This window comes from Xylocopa sonorina, unplaced genomic scaffold (assembly GCF_050948175.1).
Source record: "Xylocopa sonorina isolate GNS202 unplaced genomic scaffold, iyXylSono1_principal scaffold0113, whole genome shotgun sequence".
Taxonomy (NCBI): Eukaryota; Metazoa; Arthropoda; class Insecta; order Hymenoptera; family Apidae; genus Xylocopa; species Xylocopa sonorina.
This window is the reverse complement of record NW_027490184.1, coordinates 723,323-742,333: the sequence shown is the minus strand read 5'-3', so window position 1 is coordinate 742,333 and position 19,011 is coordinate 723,323.

Sequence of the window (19,011 nt, the reverse complement as noted above, 5' to 3'; positions counted from 1 at the left end):
GATATTTCTAGGATTTCCTCTTAATAAATGCAATGCTTCCACATATTTTCTTTCTCTTTCTCTTTAGTTACATTGTTGTTATTTTATGCTTTTCACCCTCCACATTCCCTCTCTACACCATCTCGGAACAGACGTTATACGATTACTGCAGGATGACGCCCCGGTCCCGTTACACCGAGATCGAGTGTTCTCTCTTGCATCCGTTGATTTATACATGTTATATATTGGAGAATATTTCCTCTTATCGTTTGTATTTTCCGAATGAAATTACATTGACAGAAGTACGAGCTAGTATTGCACGCCTATTTGAAACAACATTAAATCACCTTGTTAAACAATAATATATTAAATGTGACTTGGACTTTTAAATTTGAATTTATAAACATCTAACAGGTAAATATGTTTTTCTTACTATTCATATCATTATACATTCAGTGATTTATTGTGTGCTGTAATTTGATATATTAACTGCTTGATTATATTTTGCAATGAACTTGGCGTACCAAACATTGTTTTTACTCCTGATGGGAGTGGATAGTTCTTCGTTTTATATTCTTATATCGCATTGATTATAAAAGTATATGATATCCTTTTTATGCAGTCATGTATAATTATGTACTGTGACGGTTTTTCCCGTTACAATCCGGAAGAAAAGGGTATATAGAACAAATAATAACGGGGTATCCAGAAGTATAATCCGGGGTTATATCAGGGTACAGACTATCCGCGTGATTCGGCAACGCGAAGTACAGAACAATAAATTTCCTGTCCAGCGAGTATTTCAAAGCTGCGAAGCTGAGACTTTTTGGGCGCCAGCTACTCAAGGAGTAGCAAAAACTAGTAAACCATGCAACCTGGGGAAACCCGGTGCAAGATAACCCTCGGAATTTCGAAATACTCCTTCGCTCGACTGCTTCTAGCCGAGTGCGCAAATTAGGGTCGCGGAATACTGAACTCACGGCTTCTTTCTAGATTGCCTCGAAGCGGTATTACAAAAGGGTATACGATACGCCGCGAATGACCGGGGATCACCACCCGCTATACAATACAAATTACAATACGCGATATCACAATTGCGGCAGGGAACAAATGGGACACTTTAGCGTATAAGGACTCATGTTCTCGTTTCCAACAAGTATGGATGTCGTTCAGTCCGTCTACCTCTCTCTCCCTCTCTCACTCCTCCGAATCGCTCCGTATAATCGCTTGCTCGGTTGCTCGCTAAGTAGTCGCTAAGTCGTTCAGAAGAATAAGAGGCTGTCTTCGTGCTGGCTAGCTCATTATATAGGTTTGCTGGGGGTCTTCGGATCCCCTTAGATCCTCCTTAGGGCTCCTTGGTGGGGTAGGGCCATACGCTTCGGCGACCTTCTCTGATCGCCCCCTCTGGTGTGTCTAGAGGGGGTCCTCTGGATTATTTGAACTGCGGCGCGTGTCGCGCGCCGCGCTTTCCACGGCTCACCTGCAATTCCGCTGCGCATCTTGAGTTTTCCTCTCCATGGGCTCAGCGGAGGAGTGGAGGTCCTTCTCACACCCGAGAACCATCCTGTTCGTCTCCATGGACTATGGCAGCGGTCTTATTGTTGCAGAGCTCTGGATCGTATCCTTCGGGCTTCAGGGTCTCTTCTTGCTCACTCCTCGACTCCTCCACCGTCGAGCCCGTCACGATACCTCGGCGCACAGCCCTTCCGCGAACCTGCGGTCTTCTTATCCGCCGATGAGGCGTCTTGTGGGTCGCTTCTTCCATCAACTCGCCAGTCTAATCCGTAGAACGGAGAGAGAGAAAAGAACGGGGGGGGGGGGGGGGGAGGTTCTACCATCGTGTATTTCACGCTCCTCGCAAATACAGCTATCGCGATGGTCCGTGTCGCGCTTCTCGCATGGGTGGTGATCTGCGAGCTAGTCTAACCGAAGCAGGGGGGGGGGGGTGAGCGAGCCTTGTGACGTCACCACGTCACAGTACATACAAATTCGCGATTAAGTAGCTATGTGTCCAAATTCAATTCCGAATAATGCACTAAAAAGCATCCCAGATAACAGTCGGCAAGATGGTAGCGACACCATGCCGGCACTATATTGCCACTTCCGAGGAGTGTCAACTGATTCGTAGTCATCTGTGACCGGATTCGTTAACTAAAGTGCCAGAACGTGTTACCAGCACGTTCTAGACAAGCGAATCGCGCAGCACCAGCACCATGGTGACACGCGTATCATCGCTCCATTCATGAATATGCTCAGCTATGACGCAGGATCACATTTGGCAATGGGGAACCTGTGCTTTCATACAAATTAGAACCGTTAGATGTTTTCCTATATTTATAGTTATTGAGCGAGTCGTATATATTTCTTTCAATCCATCATAGACTAAAAATATTATTTATAAAAAAAATATTACTTATAAAATAAAAATTCATGCTGTGGCGTCCCTAACTTCGCCTTGTGTAATTTTTGAAATAACATGCTGTCATCGTATTTAATGTAACCCTCAATTGCATGAATTTGTAACAATAAATTGAAGAAAATTTATATAAAATAAGTGTATATATTTTTATGACAAAGTAATTATCGACTTTATGGAAAAAATCGCCCTATCGAGCTAGTTTATAGAAAATAATAAAATCGAGTTCTTATATCTTTGTTTTGTGCCGGTGTATCTATTTTGGAATCAAAATAAATAAATTGCGCAGTTTAGTCATTTTTCATATTTGCTTATAATTTTTATGGAAATAGCTTCCCCATCAGTAAATGTCAGCCTACGCCACAACCACGCGTGTAGCTATGGTGAGCTGATAATGTCATTGTCACGGCCGTGTAGCCCGTGTGCTATATCTCGGTGCTTTAATAGTGCCGTGATACGAATGCAGCCCCAGTACTAACAGTATGCCATTTCGAAAGCTGAGTAGGAGCACTTTGTTAGCACAGTTCTGTCACGGAATTCGTTCCATCCGTTGTCATTGGCGTGCCAATCGCTGGCTGTTTGGGATATTGTAGTGCATGAAGCAGACTTGTTCCTTATCATCGTCAAAGAGATGGATTTTCACTCCCCCCTTTTTGAATTTTTTAAATTATTGTTTGGAATTTTTGCCGTTTCTGTATCTCTATGACCGCATTGTGGATTCAACTTATATACGATCCTTTTGATCTTCATCTTTTGTTACATGTAATATTATATATGTAATGCACGTTTGTTACGTAATGCTCCAATTTGTAAGCCTCAGATACTTTTGTTCTTTGGTAAAGCAACTTATTCGATTAATATATATTTATTAGACATAGATATAAACAATTAGAAAAATGTTATTAAAACGCTATTAAATATGTTGTTGCTATTATATATTTAAGGTCTGAAGATGTAGATGCAATTAATGTCCGATATTTTACGTGATCCCACCGACGTATCGAGTGAGGCTATGAAATATAAAAATCTTTTACTATTCTTCGACCCCATTACATGTTAAATGAATGATTAATCTTGCAAGACAAGAAGCCTGAATTAGTGAGATATCTAGGAACATAAGTAATTTGTAAGTAATACATCTTTTCTCTCTGAAATATTTGCCTTTGCATAGAATAGAACGTATAGATATAATTGCCTGTTTTGTACCCATTTCGGTCCAATTCTATTATAGCCTTTGAGCAGAAGTAATATTGATTATACTTGATTTTTGCAATAGTTCTTTGATTAACAGATTTTATTAACCTAGGATCATCATTTCACGGATGTCACAATCTACTTTGTAGCTCCATCAGTTTCTTTTTCTGCTCGCTACTTTCCATTTTCTGTTCCGTATTCTTATCCTTTATCACCATCATATATGTTGCCTAAAATTACAATAACTTTTTGTCCTCAAATTTTGCGAATATTTCAATTAAATTTCCTTTGATTAAATAAACCGAAATTAAAAGACAGTGGCACGTACCATTTCTTGGAAACGTTATATCGTAATTTGCATCTGACTGTTTTGAAAGGCACGCACTTTACTTAACGTTTGCAATGATACGGTTAGCGAAGTAAAGAAATATTCTACTTTCGAAATTGTTGGCTCTTGTAATTTTAAGGCAAATATATTCATCTGTCGATATCGTGAACATTGTTTTTTGTCAAAATTCCAGAAAAACAAATATACTATAAGTAAAATAATAAACATCGTAATATTAAATTTAACTCTGTTCATCGTTGCCTTGTTGGACACATCCATAACAATATACAGGGTGGGGTAGTAATAATTAGCACCTCAGATATCCACGAAACTATAAGTTTCATAGAAGTTTTTGCTAATATAAAATTGCATAGTACAAAGGGCCCATCCGTTGATGAAAATAGTTTTCTTGTAAGTGGAGTTATGTTGGACATATGAAGGTTACCTTCATTTTTTAAAATGAATTGGTATGTCCATTCTTCCGTAATACGATAGAGCATCTTAAAGCAAGTTTAACGATCTGTAACATGAAGGCATTGAAGGTTACAAAAAGTAAAGAAAGGCGATAATACTCACGGTTTTGATAGTAAATGAAACATACGTATTGTAAACAGTGGTGGAAGGCGTAATACTTACCGTTTACTTCACTGTGAATAAACACTTTTCGAAGGGCATTTCAATAGTTTGCAGCATAAGTTAAACATGATAAGATTAGTATTGAAAAATCGGTTCGAATACGTTTGATTAGGCTGTTCTTTGTGTCGTTCATTTTATAAGTACTGAGCTGCGGATTCCTGAGGACAGCTCACAGAATTGTTGAACTATGGAAGATTATCATTGTGAATTTGAATCAAAAGGTAATTAAATTCCATTAGATTGTAAACAGATCTCAATGTTTCATTTTAGATAGTAAGATTAAATACTCTTTACAAAAATACAAGAATGGATACATACCTTTCTGTTATTATTATTTCATAAAGAATTATAATTGCAATTATATAGTTCATTACGATAAAAAATATTTCTCAGAAAATTCTAAATATTAAATAAAAGAATCAAGTAAAACATTTTTAATAATTACGAATATGAAAAATACTTGAACATTCCAATAGAAAGATGTCTAAACAGGAGCTAGAAAAGTCAAACATTCAATTTCAATTCCAGAATTCATCTATAAGAGGTAAAATGTTTCGAAAGCTTTAATTACAGTCTTTATTGCAAGCAGTTGGGCAGTATTTCAATTTTTAAGAAAATTGATGAAAGTCAACCATTTTGAAGTGGTCAGAATCTTTGTCGTTTGAGCAATAAATGAATAACAAATAACTGCATAAATTCCAGGCTTAAAAACTTATGGATTAAATCCTATGCAGACTCGTTTATGAGCGAGTTACTAAATAATAATCCACACTAAGTAATCATTTTAAAACTTAAACGATTACATCTCGCGAACTTTCAAAGATATCGGAAGCGTGAAAAGTATGTGGTTTATCAAAAACTCTTCTAAAAGAACGGACAAAGCCAATAGAAATCTTTGTTGAAGTAAGCAAGTTCTAAAGTTCTAAGCAACGCGATGGCCCTTATCTGCCTATGTTTCATAGCAAGTAAGTTCTGAATTTCTATGAAATCCGATGGAATTTCTCACTACTAACGTTTCAAAGTAAGTTCTCAAATTCTCAGTTCTACGTTTAAAACTATGTGTGTTCTATATATCTATGTAAAGTGATGGTTCCTATTAGTTGTGACGGAAACCTATATGTAGTAAGTCAGGGAAGCTCGAAGGGGTTAATTATCTAAATGCTTTAAGTTGTAAAACGTACTTTAATCTAAAGCGATCTATCGTTCCAAGGTATCCGCTCACGTACAACTTTTCTTGGGCGCCTGCTGCTCAGAAAGCAGTAAAGGAATAGATTACACGACCCCGGGAACCCTGGGGTGGCACAACCCCTGAAACTTCGAAATGCTCCTCTTCTCGACTGCGCCTAGCCAAGTACATACACTCAGGTCGCGAGATACTGAAGTCACGGCATGTTTATTTATGGTCTCGACGTGGGTTTAACTAACAAGGGCTACGGGAAACTACGCAACACGCCGCGAATTACCGGGTATCATAACTCGCTTCACGATATAAGATACAATATACAATATGCGACACAAGAAATGGGACGCTTTAGCGAATAAGCTCTCACATTCTCTTCTTCAGGTTCCTTGAATTCGCTGGTGGTCCTCGGGTCTCCTGCATCCTCCTCGGGGCTGGTTGGTGGAGTGGGCTGTAGGCTTCGATATTGTTCGGGTCCATCGATCAGTGGATTTCGTCGATTTCCTCTTCCCGCCCCCTTGAGTTTCCCTGAGGGGATCCTCCTGATCATTTAAATTGCGTAGCGCCTCGCGCGCCGCGCTCCCACGGCCCACCTGCAGGGCCGCTGGACTTTAGACTTCTCTTTAGGGGGTTAAGGATGGTTGAGGACCATCTCACATCCCAGAGCATTATAAAGCACAAAAGCAGATAAGCATAATGCGATGCATAAGGCTTTACAACCTTCTAACTTACTTTGAACTATTTATATGAAATGCGATATTGCGGCGCATGAAGCATGACAAACTAAATGCTTCGGCACCTGGACATCTAGAAACGCTATCCCTGGGCAAGAAAGTGTAGGGTTCATACTCAGTTCATGTGCAGAAGCAGATAATCATAACGCGATGCTATGAATATTACATCTTATCATGAAATAAAGAAGTAAGATGCGCAGCAGCGTTTTACGATGCATTAGAACTCTATTGCCTCGATACGTAGACTTCTGGAAACGCATTTTGTAGCAAGGAAGTGTGGCATTTATATTCTATTGAATTGTAGGCCAGGTATACATGACATTTCGCAATGAATATTATATCCTATCATGAAACACAGAAATGAGATGCGATATGGCGATTTAAGAAGCATTAGAACTCTATTGGTTCGATACGTAGACATCTGCAAACGCTACTTCCTAGCAAGGAAGTGTTGCATTTACATTCTTTGGAAGTGAATACGGGGTATACGTAACACTCCACAATGAATATTATATATTATCATGAAACATAGTAATGAGTAGCGATATCGCGTTTTCAGTAGCATTAGAACTCTAATGCTGCCATACGTAGACATCTGCAAACGCTATTTCCTAGCAAGTAAGTGTCGCATTTACATTCATTTTAAGTGTATGCGAGGTATACATGACACTTCGCAATGAATATCATATATTATCATGAAACATAGAAATGAGAAGCGATATCGCATTTTGAGAAGCATTAGAACTCTAATGACACGATACGTAGACATCTGCAAACGCTATTTCCTAGCAAGGAAGTGTCGCATTTACATTCACTTGAAGTATAGACTAGATACACATAACACTGCACAATGAATATTATATCTTATCATAAAACATAGAAATGAGATGCGATATGACGATTTAAGAAGCATTAGAACTCTATTGCTTCGATACGTAGAAATCTGCAAACGCTACTTCCTAGCAAGGAAGTGTCGCATTTACATTCATTTGGAAGGAGTACGTGGTATACCTGACACTTCGCAGTGAATATTATATCTTAACATGAAACATAGAAATGAGATGCGATATGACGATTTAAGAAGCATTAGAATTCTAATGCTTCGATAAGTAGACATCTGCAAACGCTATTTCCAAGCAAGGAAGTGTCGCATTTACATTCTTTGGAAGTGAATACGGGGTATACGTAACACTCCACAATGAATATTATATATTATCATGAAACATAGTAATGAGTAGCGATATCGCGTTTTGAGTAGCATTGGAACTCTAATGCTGCCATACGTAGACATCTGCAAACGCTATTTCCTAGCAAGTAAGTGTCGCATTTACATTCATTTTTAGTGTATGCGAGGTATACATGACATTTCGCAATGAATATTATATCCTATCATGAAACATAGAAATGAGATGCGATATGGCGATTTAAGAAGCATTAGAACTCTATTGGTTCGATACGTAGACATCTGCAAACGCTACTTCCTAGCAAGGAAGTGTTGCATTTACATTCTTTGGAAGTGAATACGGGGTATACGTAACACTCCACAATGAATATTATATATTATCATGAAACATAGTAATGAGTAGCGATATCGCGTTTTCAGTAGCATTAGAACTCTAATGCTGCCATACGTAGACATCTGCAAACGCTATTTCCTAGCAAGTAAGTGTCGCATTTACATTCATTTTAAGTGTATGCGAGGTATACATGACACTTCGCAATGAATATCATATATTATCATGAAACATAGAAATGAGAAGCGATATCGCATTTTGAGAAGCATTAGAACTCTAATGACACGATACGTAGACATCTGCAAACGCTATTTCCTAGCAAGGAAGTGTCGCATTTACATTCACTTGAAGTATAGACTAGATACACATAACACTGCACAATGAATATTATATCTTATCATAAAACATAGAAATGAGATGCGATATGACGATTTAAGAAGCATTAGAATTCTAATGCTTCGATAAGTAGACATCTGCAAACGCTATTTCCAAGCAAGGAAGTGTCGCATTTACATTCTTTGGAAGTGAATACGGGGTATACGTAACACTCCACAATGAATATTATATATTATCATGAAACATAGTAATGACTAGCGATATCGCGTTTTGAGTAGCATTGGAACTCTAATGCTGCCATACGTAGACATCTGCAAACGCTATTTCCTAGCAAGTAAGTGTGGCATTTACATTCATTTTTAGTGTATGCGAGGTATACATGACACTTCGCAATGAATATTATATATTATCATGAAACATAGAAATGAGAAGCGATATCGCGTTTTGAAAAGCATTAGAACTCTAATGACACGATACGTAGACATCTGCAAACTCTATTTCCTAGCAAGGAAGTGTCGCGTTTACATTCTTTTGAAGTGAATACGAGGTATACATAACACTGCACAATGAATATTATATCTTACCATGAAACATAGAAATGAGATGCGATATCGCGACTTAAGAAGCATTAGAACACTATTGCTTCGATACGTAGACATCTGCAAACGCTATTTCCTAGCAAGGAAGTGTCGCATTTACTTTCTTTTGAAGTGAGTACGAGGTACACATAACACTCCACAATGAATATTATATATTATCATGAAACATAGTAATGAGTAGCGATATCACATTTTGAGAAACATTAGAACTCTAATGCTACGATACGTAGACATCTGCAAACGCTACTTCCTAGCAAGGATGTGTCGCATTTACATTCTTTTCAAGTGAATACGAGATATATATAACACTGCACAATGAATATAATATCTTACCATGAAACATAGAAATGAGATGCGATATCGCGATTTAAGAAGCATTAGAACACTATTTCTTCGACACGTAGACATCTGCAAACGCTATTTCCTAGCAAGGAAGTGTCGCATTTACTTTCTTTTGAAGTGAATACGAGATATACATAACACTCCACAATGAATATTATATCTTATCATGAAACACAGAAATGAGATGCAATATGGCGATATAAGAAGCATTAGAACTCTATTGCTTCGATACGTAGACATCTGCAAACGCTATTTCCTGGCAAGGAAGTGTCGCGTTTACATTCTTTTGAAGTGAATACGAGGTATACATAACACTCCACAATGAATATTATATCTTATCATGAAACAAAGGAATGAGATGCAATATGGCGATATAAGAAGCATTAGAATTCTATTGCTTCGATACGTAGACATCTGCAAACGCTACTTCCTAGCAAGGTAGTGTCGCATTTACATTCTTTTGAAAGGAATACGAGGTATTCATAACACTGCACAATGAATATTATATCTTATCATGAAACATAGAAATGAGATGCGATATCGCGATATAAGAAGCTTTAGAACTCTATTGCTTCGATACGTAGACATCTGCAAACGCTATTTCCTAGCAAGGAAGTGTCGCCATTACATTCTTTTGAGGTGAATACGAGGTATACATAACACTGCACAATGAATATTATATCTTATCATGAAACATAGAAATGAGGTGCGATATGGCGATTTATGAAGCATTAGATGTCTATTTCTTCGATACGTAGACATCTGCAAACGCTACTTCCTAGCAAAGAAGTGTCGCATTTATATTCTTTTCATGTGAATACGAGGTATTCATAACACTGCACTATGAATATGATATCTTATCGTGAAACATAGAAATGTGATGCGATATCGCGATTTAAGAACCTTTAAAACTCTATTGCTTCGATACGTTGATATCTGCAAACAATATTTCCTAGCAAGGAACTGTCGCATTCACATACATTTTAAGTGTATGCGAGGTATACATGACACTTCGCAATGAATATTATATATTATCATGAAACATAGATATGAGATGCCATATCGCGAATTAGAAAGCTATAGAAATCTATTGCTTCGATACGTAGACATCTGCCAACGCTATTTCCTAGCAAGGAAGTGTCGCAATTATATTCTTTTGAAAGGAATACGAGGTATACATGACACATCGCAATGAATATTATATCTTATCATGAAGCATAGAAATGAGATGCGATATGACGATTTAAGAAGCATTAGAACTCTAATTCTGCGATACGTAGACATCAGCAAACGCTATTTCCTAGCAAGGAAGTGTCGCATTTACATACATTTGAAGTGTATGCGAGGTATACATGACACTTAGCAATGAATATTAAATATTATCCTGAATCATAGAATTGAGAAACGATATCGCGATTTGAGAAGCACTAGAGCACTAATGCTACGATACGTAGGCATCTGCAATCCCTATTTCCTAGCAAGGAATTGTAGCATTTACATTCTTTTGATGTGAATGCGAGGTATACATAACACTGCACAATGAATATTATATCTTGTCATGAAACATAGAAATGAGATGCGATATTGCGATTTAAGAAGCATTAGAACTCTATTGCTTCGATACGTTGGCATCTGCAAACGCCATTTCCAAGCAAGGGAGAGTCGCATTTACATTCTTTTGAAGTGAATACGAGGTATTCATAACGCTGCACAATGAACATTATATCTTATCATGAAACAGAGAAATGTGATGCGATATCCCGATTTAAGAAGCTTTAGAACTCTATTGCTTCGATACGTAGACATCTGGAAACGCTATTTCCTAGAAAGAAAGAGTCGCATTTACATTCTTTGGAAGTGAATACGGGGTATACGTAACACTCCACAATGAATATTATATATTATCATGAAACATAGTAATGAGTAGCGATATCGCGTTTTGAGTAGCATTGGAACTCTAATGCTGCCATACGTAGACATCTGCAAACGCTATTTCCTAGCAAGTAAGTGTGGCATTTACATTCATTTTTAGTGTATGCGAGGTATACATGACACTTCGCAATGAATATTATATATTATCATGAAACATAGAAATGAGAAGCGATATCGCGTTTTGAAAAGCATTAGAACTCTAATGACACGATACGTAGACATCTGCAAACTCTATTTCCTAGCAAGGAAGTGTCGCGTTTACATTCTTTTGAAGTGAATACGAGGTATACATAACACTGCACAATGAATATTATATCTTACCATGAAACATAGAAATGAGATGCGATATCGCGACTTAAGAAGCATTAGAACACTATTGCTTCGATACGTAGACATCTGCAAACGCTATTTCCTAGCAAGGAAGTGTCGCATTTACTTTCTTTTGAAGTGAGTACGAGGTACACATAACACTCCACAATGAATATTATATATTATCATGAAACATAGTAATGAGTAGCGATATCACATTTTGAGAAACATTAGAACTCTAATGCTACGATACGTAGACATCTGCAAACGCTACTTCCTAGCAAGGATGTGTCGCATTTACATTCTTTTCAAGTGAATACGAGGTATATATAACACTGCACAATGAATATAATATCTTACCATGAAACATAGAAATGAGATGCGAAATCGCGATTTAAGAAGCATTAGAACACTATTTCTTCGACACGTAGACATCTGCAAACGCTATTTCCTAGCAAGGAAGTGTCGCATTTACTTTCTTTTGAAGTGAATACGAGATATACATAACACTCCACAATGAATATTATATCTTATCATGAAACACAGAAATGAGATGCAATATGGCGATATAAGAAGCATTAGAACTCTATTGCTTCGATACGTAGACATCTGCAAACGCTATTTCCTGGCAAGGAAGTGTCGCGTTTACATTCTTTTGAAGTGAATACGAGGTATACATAACACTCCACAATGAATATTATATCTTATCATGAAACAAAGGAATGAGATGCAATATGGCGATATAAGAAGCATTAGAATTCTATTGCTTCGATACGTAGACATCTGCAAACGCTACTTCCTAGCAAGGTAGTGTCGCATTTACATTCTTTTGAAAGGAATACGAGGTATTCATAACACTGCACAATGAATATTATATCTTATCATGAAACATAGAAATGAGATGCGATATCGCGATATAAGAAGCTTTAGAACTCTATTGCTTCGATACGTAGACATCTGCAAACGCTATTTCCTAGCAAGGAAGTGTCGCCATTACATTCTTTTGAGGTGAATACGAGGTATACATAACACTGCACAATGAATATTATATCTTATCATGAAACATAGAAATGAGGTGCGATATGGCGATTTATGAAGCATTAGATGTCTATTTCTTCGATACGTAGACATCTGCAAACGCTACTTCCTAGCAAAGAAGTGTCGCATTTATATTCTTTTGATGTGGATACGAGGTATTCATAACACTGCACTATGAATATGATATCTTATCGTGAAACATAGAAATGTGATGCGATATCGCGATTTAAGAACCTTTAAAACTCTATTGCTTCGATACGTTGATATCTGCAAACAATATTTCCTAGCAAGGAACTGTCGCATTCACATACATTTTAAGTGTATGCGAGGTATACATGACACTTCGCAATGAATATTATATATTATCATGAAACATAGATATGAGATGCCATATCGCGAATTAGAAAGCTATAGAAATCTATTGCTTCGATACGTAGACATCTGCCAACGCTATTTCCTAGCAAGGAAGTGTCGCAATTATATTCTTTTGAAAGGAATACGAGGTATACATGACACATCGCAATGAATATTATATCTTATCATGAAGCATAGAAATGAGATGCGATATGACGATTTAAGAAGCATTAGAACTCTAATTCTGCGATACGTAGACATCTGCAAACGCTACTTCCTAGCAAGGAAGTGTCGCATTTACATTTTTTTGAAGTGAATACGAGGTATACATAACACTCCACAATGAATATTATATCTTATCATGAAACATAGAAATGAGATGCGTTATCGCGATTTAAGAAGCATCAGAACACTATTGCTTCGATACGTAGACATCTGCAAACACTATTTCCCAGCAAGGAACTGTCGCATTCACATTCGTTTGAATTGTATGCGACGTATACATGAAACTTCGCAATGAATATTATATATTATCATGAAGCATAGATATGAGATGCGATATCGCGATTTAAGAAGCATTAGAACATTATTGCTTCGATACGTAGACATCTGCAAACGCTATTTCCAAGCAAGGACGTGTCGCATTTACATTCTTTTGAAGTGAATACGAGGTATTCATAACACTGCACAATGAATATTATATGTTATCGTGAAACATAGAAATGAGATGCGATATCGCGATTTAAGAAGCTTTAGAACTCTATTGCTTCGATACTAGATATGTGCAAACACTATTTCCTAGCAAGGAACTGTCGCATTCACATTCATTTGAAGGGTATGCGAGGTATACATGACACTTCGCAGTGAATATTATATATTGTCATGAAACATAGAAATGAGAAGCGATATGGCGATTTAAGAAGCATTAGATCCCTATTGCTTCGATACGTAGACATCTGCAAACGCTATTTCGTAGCAAGGAATTGTCGCATTTACATTCATTTGAAGTATGGACGAGATATACATAACACTGCACAATGAATATTATATCTTATCATGAAACACAGAAATGATATGCGATATGGCGATTTAAGAAGCGTTAGAAGTCTATTGGTTCCATACGAAGACATCTGCAAACGCTATTTCCTAGCAAGAAAGTGTCGCATTTACATTCTTTTGAATGGAATACGAGGTATACATGACACTTCGCAATGAATATTACATCTTATCATGAAACGTAGATATGAGGTGCGATATGACGATTTAAGTAGCATTGGAAAACTATTGCTTCGATACGTAGACATCTGCAAACGCTATTTCCTAGCAAGGAAGTGTCGCATGTACATTCAATTGAAGTGTGTGCAAGGAATACATGGCACTTCGCTATGAATATTATATCTTATCATGAAACATAGGAATGCGATGCGACATGGCGATTTAAGGAGCATTAGAACTCTATTGCTTCGATACGTAGACATCTGCAAACGCTACTTCCTAGCAAGGAAGTGTCGCATTTACATTCTTTTGAAAGGAATACGAGGTATACATGACACTTCGCAATGAGAATTATATCTTATCATGAAACATAGAAATGAGATGTTATATGGCGATTTAAGAAGCATTAAAACTCTATTGCTTCGATACGTAGACATCTGCAAACGCTACTTCCTTGCAAGGCAGTGTCGCATTTACATTCTTTTGAAAGGAATATGAGGTATACATGACACTTCGCATTGAATATTATATCTCATCAGGAAACGTAGATATGAGATGCGAGATGACGGATTAAGAAGCATTAGAACTCTATTGCTTCGATACGTAGACATCTGCAAACGCTATTTCCTAGCAAGGAAGTGTCGCATGTACATTCTATTGATGTGTATGCGAGGTATACATAGCACTTCGCAATGAATATTATATCTTATCATGAAACATAGAAATGAGATGCGATATGGCGATTTAAGAAGCATTAGAACTTCATTGCTTCGATACGTAGACATCTGCAAACGCTACTTCCTAGCAAGGAAGTGTCGCATTTACATTCTTTTGAAAGGAATACGAGGTATACATGACACTTCGCAATGAATATTATATCTTATCAGGAAACGTAGTTATGAAATGCGATATGACGGTTTAAAGATGCATTAGAACTCTATTGCTTCGATACGTAGACATCTGCAAACGCTATTTCCTAGCAAGGAAGTGTCGCATTTACATTCATTTTAAGTGTATGCGAGGTATACGTGACAATTCGCAATGAATATTATATATTATCATGAAACATAGAAATGAGAATCGATATCGCGTTTTGAGAAGCATTAGGACTGCAATGCCACGAAACGTAGACATCTGCAAACGCTATTTCCTAGCAAGGAAGTGTCGCATTTACATTCTTTTGAAACGAATACGATGTATACATTACACCTCGCAATGAATATTATATCTTATCAGGAAACGTAGATATGAGATGCGATATGACGATTTAGGAAGCATTAGAACTTTATTGCTTCGATACGTAGACATCTGCAAACGCTACTTCCTGGCAAGGAAGTGTCGCATTTACATTCTTTTGAAAGGAATACGAGGTATACATGGCACTTCGCAATGAATATTATATCTTATCATGAAACATAGAAATGAGATGCGATATGGCGATTTAAGAAGCATTAGAACTTCATTGCTTCGATACGTAGACATCTGCAAACGCTACTTCCTAGCAAGGAAGTGTCGCATTTACATTCTTTTGAAAGGAATACGAGGTATACATGACACTTCGCAATGAATATTATATCTTATCAGGAAACGTAGTTATGAAATGCGATATGACGGTTTAAAGATGCATTAGAACTCTATTGCTTCGATACGTAGACATCTGCAAACGCTATTTCCTAGCAAGGAAGTGTCGCATTTACATTCATTTTAAGTGTATGCGAGGTATACGTGACAATTCGCAATGAATATTATATATTATCATGAAACATAGAAATGAGAATCGATATCGCGTTTTGAGAAGCATTAGGACTGCAATGCCACGAAACGTAGACATCTGCAAACGCTATTTCCTAGCAAGGAAGTGTCGCATTTACATTCTTTTGAAACGAATACGATGTATACATTACACCTCGCAATGAATATTATATCTTATCAGGAAACGTAGATATGAGATGCGATATGACGATTTAGGAAGCATTAGAACTTTATTGCTTCGATACGTAGACATCTGCAAACGCTACTTCCTGGCAAGGAAGTGTCGCATTTACATTCTTTTGAAAGGAATACGAGGTATACATGACACTTCGCAATGAATATTATATCTTATCAGGAAACGAAGATATGACATGCAATATGACGGTTTAAAGAAGCATTAGAACTCTATTGCTTCGATACGTAGACTTCTGCAAACGCTATTTCCAAGCAAGGAAGTGTCGCATTTACATTCTTTTGAAATGAATACGAGGTATGCATAGCACTCCACAATGAATACTATGTATTATCATGTAACATGGCAATGAGTAGCGGTATCGCGTATTGAGAAGCATTAGAAATCTAATGCTACGATACGTAGACATCTGCAAACTCTATTTCCTGGCTAGGAAGTGTCGCGTTTACATTCCTTTGAAGTTAATACGAGGTATACATAACACTCTACAATGAATATTATATATTATCAAGAAACATAGAAATGAGATGCGATATGACGATTTAAGAAGCATTAGAATACTATTGCTTCGATACGTAGACATCTGCAAACGCTATTTCCTAGCAAGGAAGTGTCGCATTTACATTCTTTTGAAACGAATACGATGTATACATTACACCTCGCAATGAATATTATATCTTATCAGGAAACGTAGATATGATATGCGATATGACGGTTTAAGGAAGCATTAGAACTCTATTCCTTCGATACGTAGACATCTGCAAACGCTATTTCCTAGCAAGGAAGTGTCGCAATTACATTCTATTGAGGTGAATACGAGGTACACATAACACAACACAATGAATATTATATCTTATCATGAAACGTAGAAATGAGATGCGATATGGCGATTTATGAAGCATTAGATGTGTATTTCTTCGATACGTAGACATCTGCAAACACTATTTCGTAGGAAGGAAGTGTCGCATGTACATTCAATTGAAGTGTATGCGAGGAATACATGGCACTTTGCTATGAATATTATATCTTATCATGAAACATAGAAATGCGATGCGACATGGCGATTTAAGGAGCATTAGAATTCTATTGCTACGATACGTAGACATCTGCAAACGCTTTATCCTAGAAAGCAAGTGTCGCATTTACATTCATTTGAAGTGGATGCGAAGTATACATGACACATCGCAATGAATATTCTATCTTATCATGAAGCAAAGCAGTGAGATGAGATATTTCGCATTAAGAAGCATTAGAACACTAATGCTTCGATACATAGAAATCTGCAAACGCTACTTCCTAGCAAGGAAGTGTCGCATTTACATTCTTCTGAAGCGAATACGTGCAATAGATAACACTGCACAATGAATATTGTATCTTATCATGAAACATAGAAATGAGATTCGACATAACGTTTTAAGAAGCATTAGAACTCTATTGCTACGATACTAAGACATCTGCAAACGCTATTTCCTAGCAAGCATGTTTCGCATTTACATTCTTTTGATGTGAATACGGGGTATACATGACACTTCGCAATAAATATTATATCTTATCATGAAACATAGAAATGCGGTGCGATATCGCGTTTTAAGAAGCATTAGATCTCTATTGCTTCGATACGTAGATATCTGCAAACGCTATTTCCTAGCAAGGAAGTGTCGTATTTACATTCACATGAAGTGTATACGAGGTATACGTATCACTTCGTAATGAGTATTGTATCTTATCATGAAACATAGAAATGAGATGCGGGATAACGTTGTAAGAAGCATTAGAACTCTGTTGCTTCGATCCGTAGACATCTGCATACGCTACTTCCTAGCAAGGAAGTGTCGCATTTACATTCTTTTGAAGCGAATACGAGGTATACATAATACTCCACACTGAATATTATATCTTATCATGAAACATAGAAATGGGGGGAGATATCACCTCTTAAGAAGCATAAGAACACTATTGCTACGATACGCAGACATCTGCCAACGCTATTTCCTAGCAAGGAAGTGTCGCATTTATATTCATTTGAAGTGTATGCGAGGTGTACATAACACACCACAATGAATATTATATCTCTTCACGAAACATAGAAATGAGATGCGATGTCGCGATTTAACAAGCATTAGAACACTATTGCTTCGATACGGAAACATCTGCAACCGCTATTTCCCGGCAAGGTAGTGTCGCATTTACATTCTTTTGAAAGGAATACGAGGTATACATGACACTTCGCAATGAATATTATATCTTATCACGAAACACAGAAATGAGGTGCGACATCGCGTCTTGAGAAGCATTAGAACTCTATTGCTACGATACGTAGATATCTGTAAACGCTATTTCCCAGCAAGGAAGAGTCGCATTTACATTCTTTTGAAGAGAATACGAGCTATACATGACACTTCGCAATGAATATTATATCTTATCATGAAACATAGAAATGAGATGCGATATGACGATTTAAGAAGCATTAGAATTCTATTGCTTCGATACGTAGACATCTGCAAACGCTATTTCCGAGCAAGGAAGTGTCGCATTTACATTCATTTCAAGTGTATTCTAGGTATACATGACACTTCGCAGTGAATATTATATATTATCATGAAACATAGAAATGAGAAGCGATATGGCGATTTAAGAAGCATTAGATCCCTATTGCTTCGATACGTAGACATCTGCAAACGCTACTTCCTGGCAATGAAGTGTCGCATTTACATTCTTTTGAAAAGAATACGAGGTATACATGACACTTCGCAATGAATATTATATCTTAACATGAAACGTAGAAATGAGATGCGATATGGCGATTTAAGAAGCATTAGAACACTATTGCTTCGATACGTAGACATCTGCAAACGCTACTTCCTAGCAAGGAAGTGTCGCATTTACATTCTTTTGAAAGGAATACGAGGTATACATCTCACTTCGCAATGAATATTATATCTTATCAGAAGACGCAGATA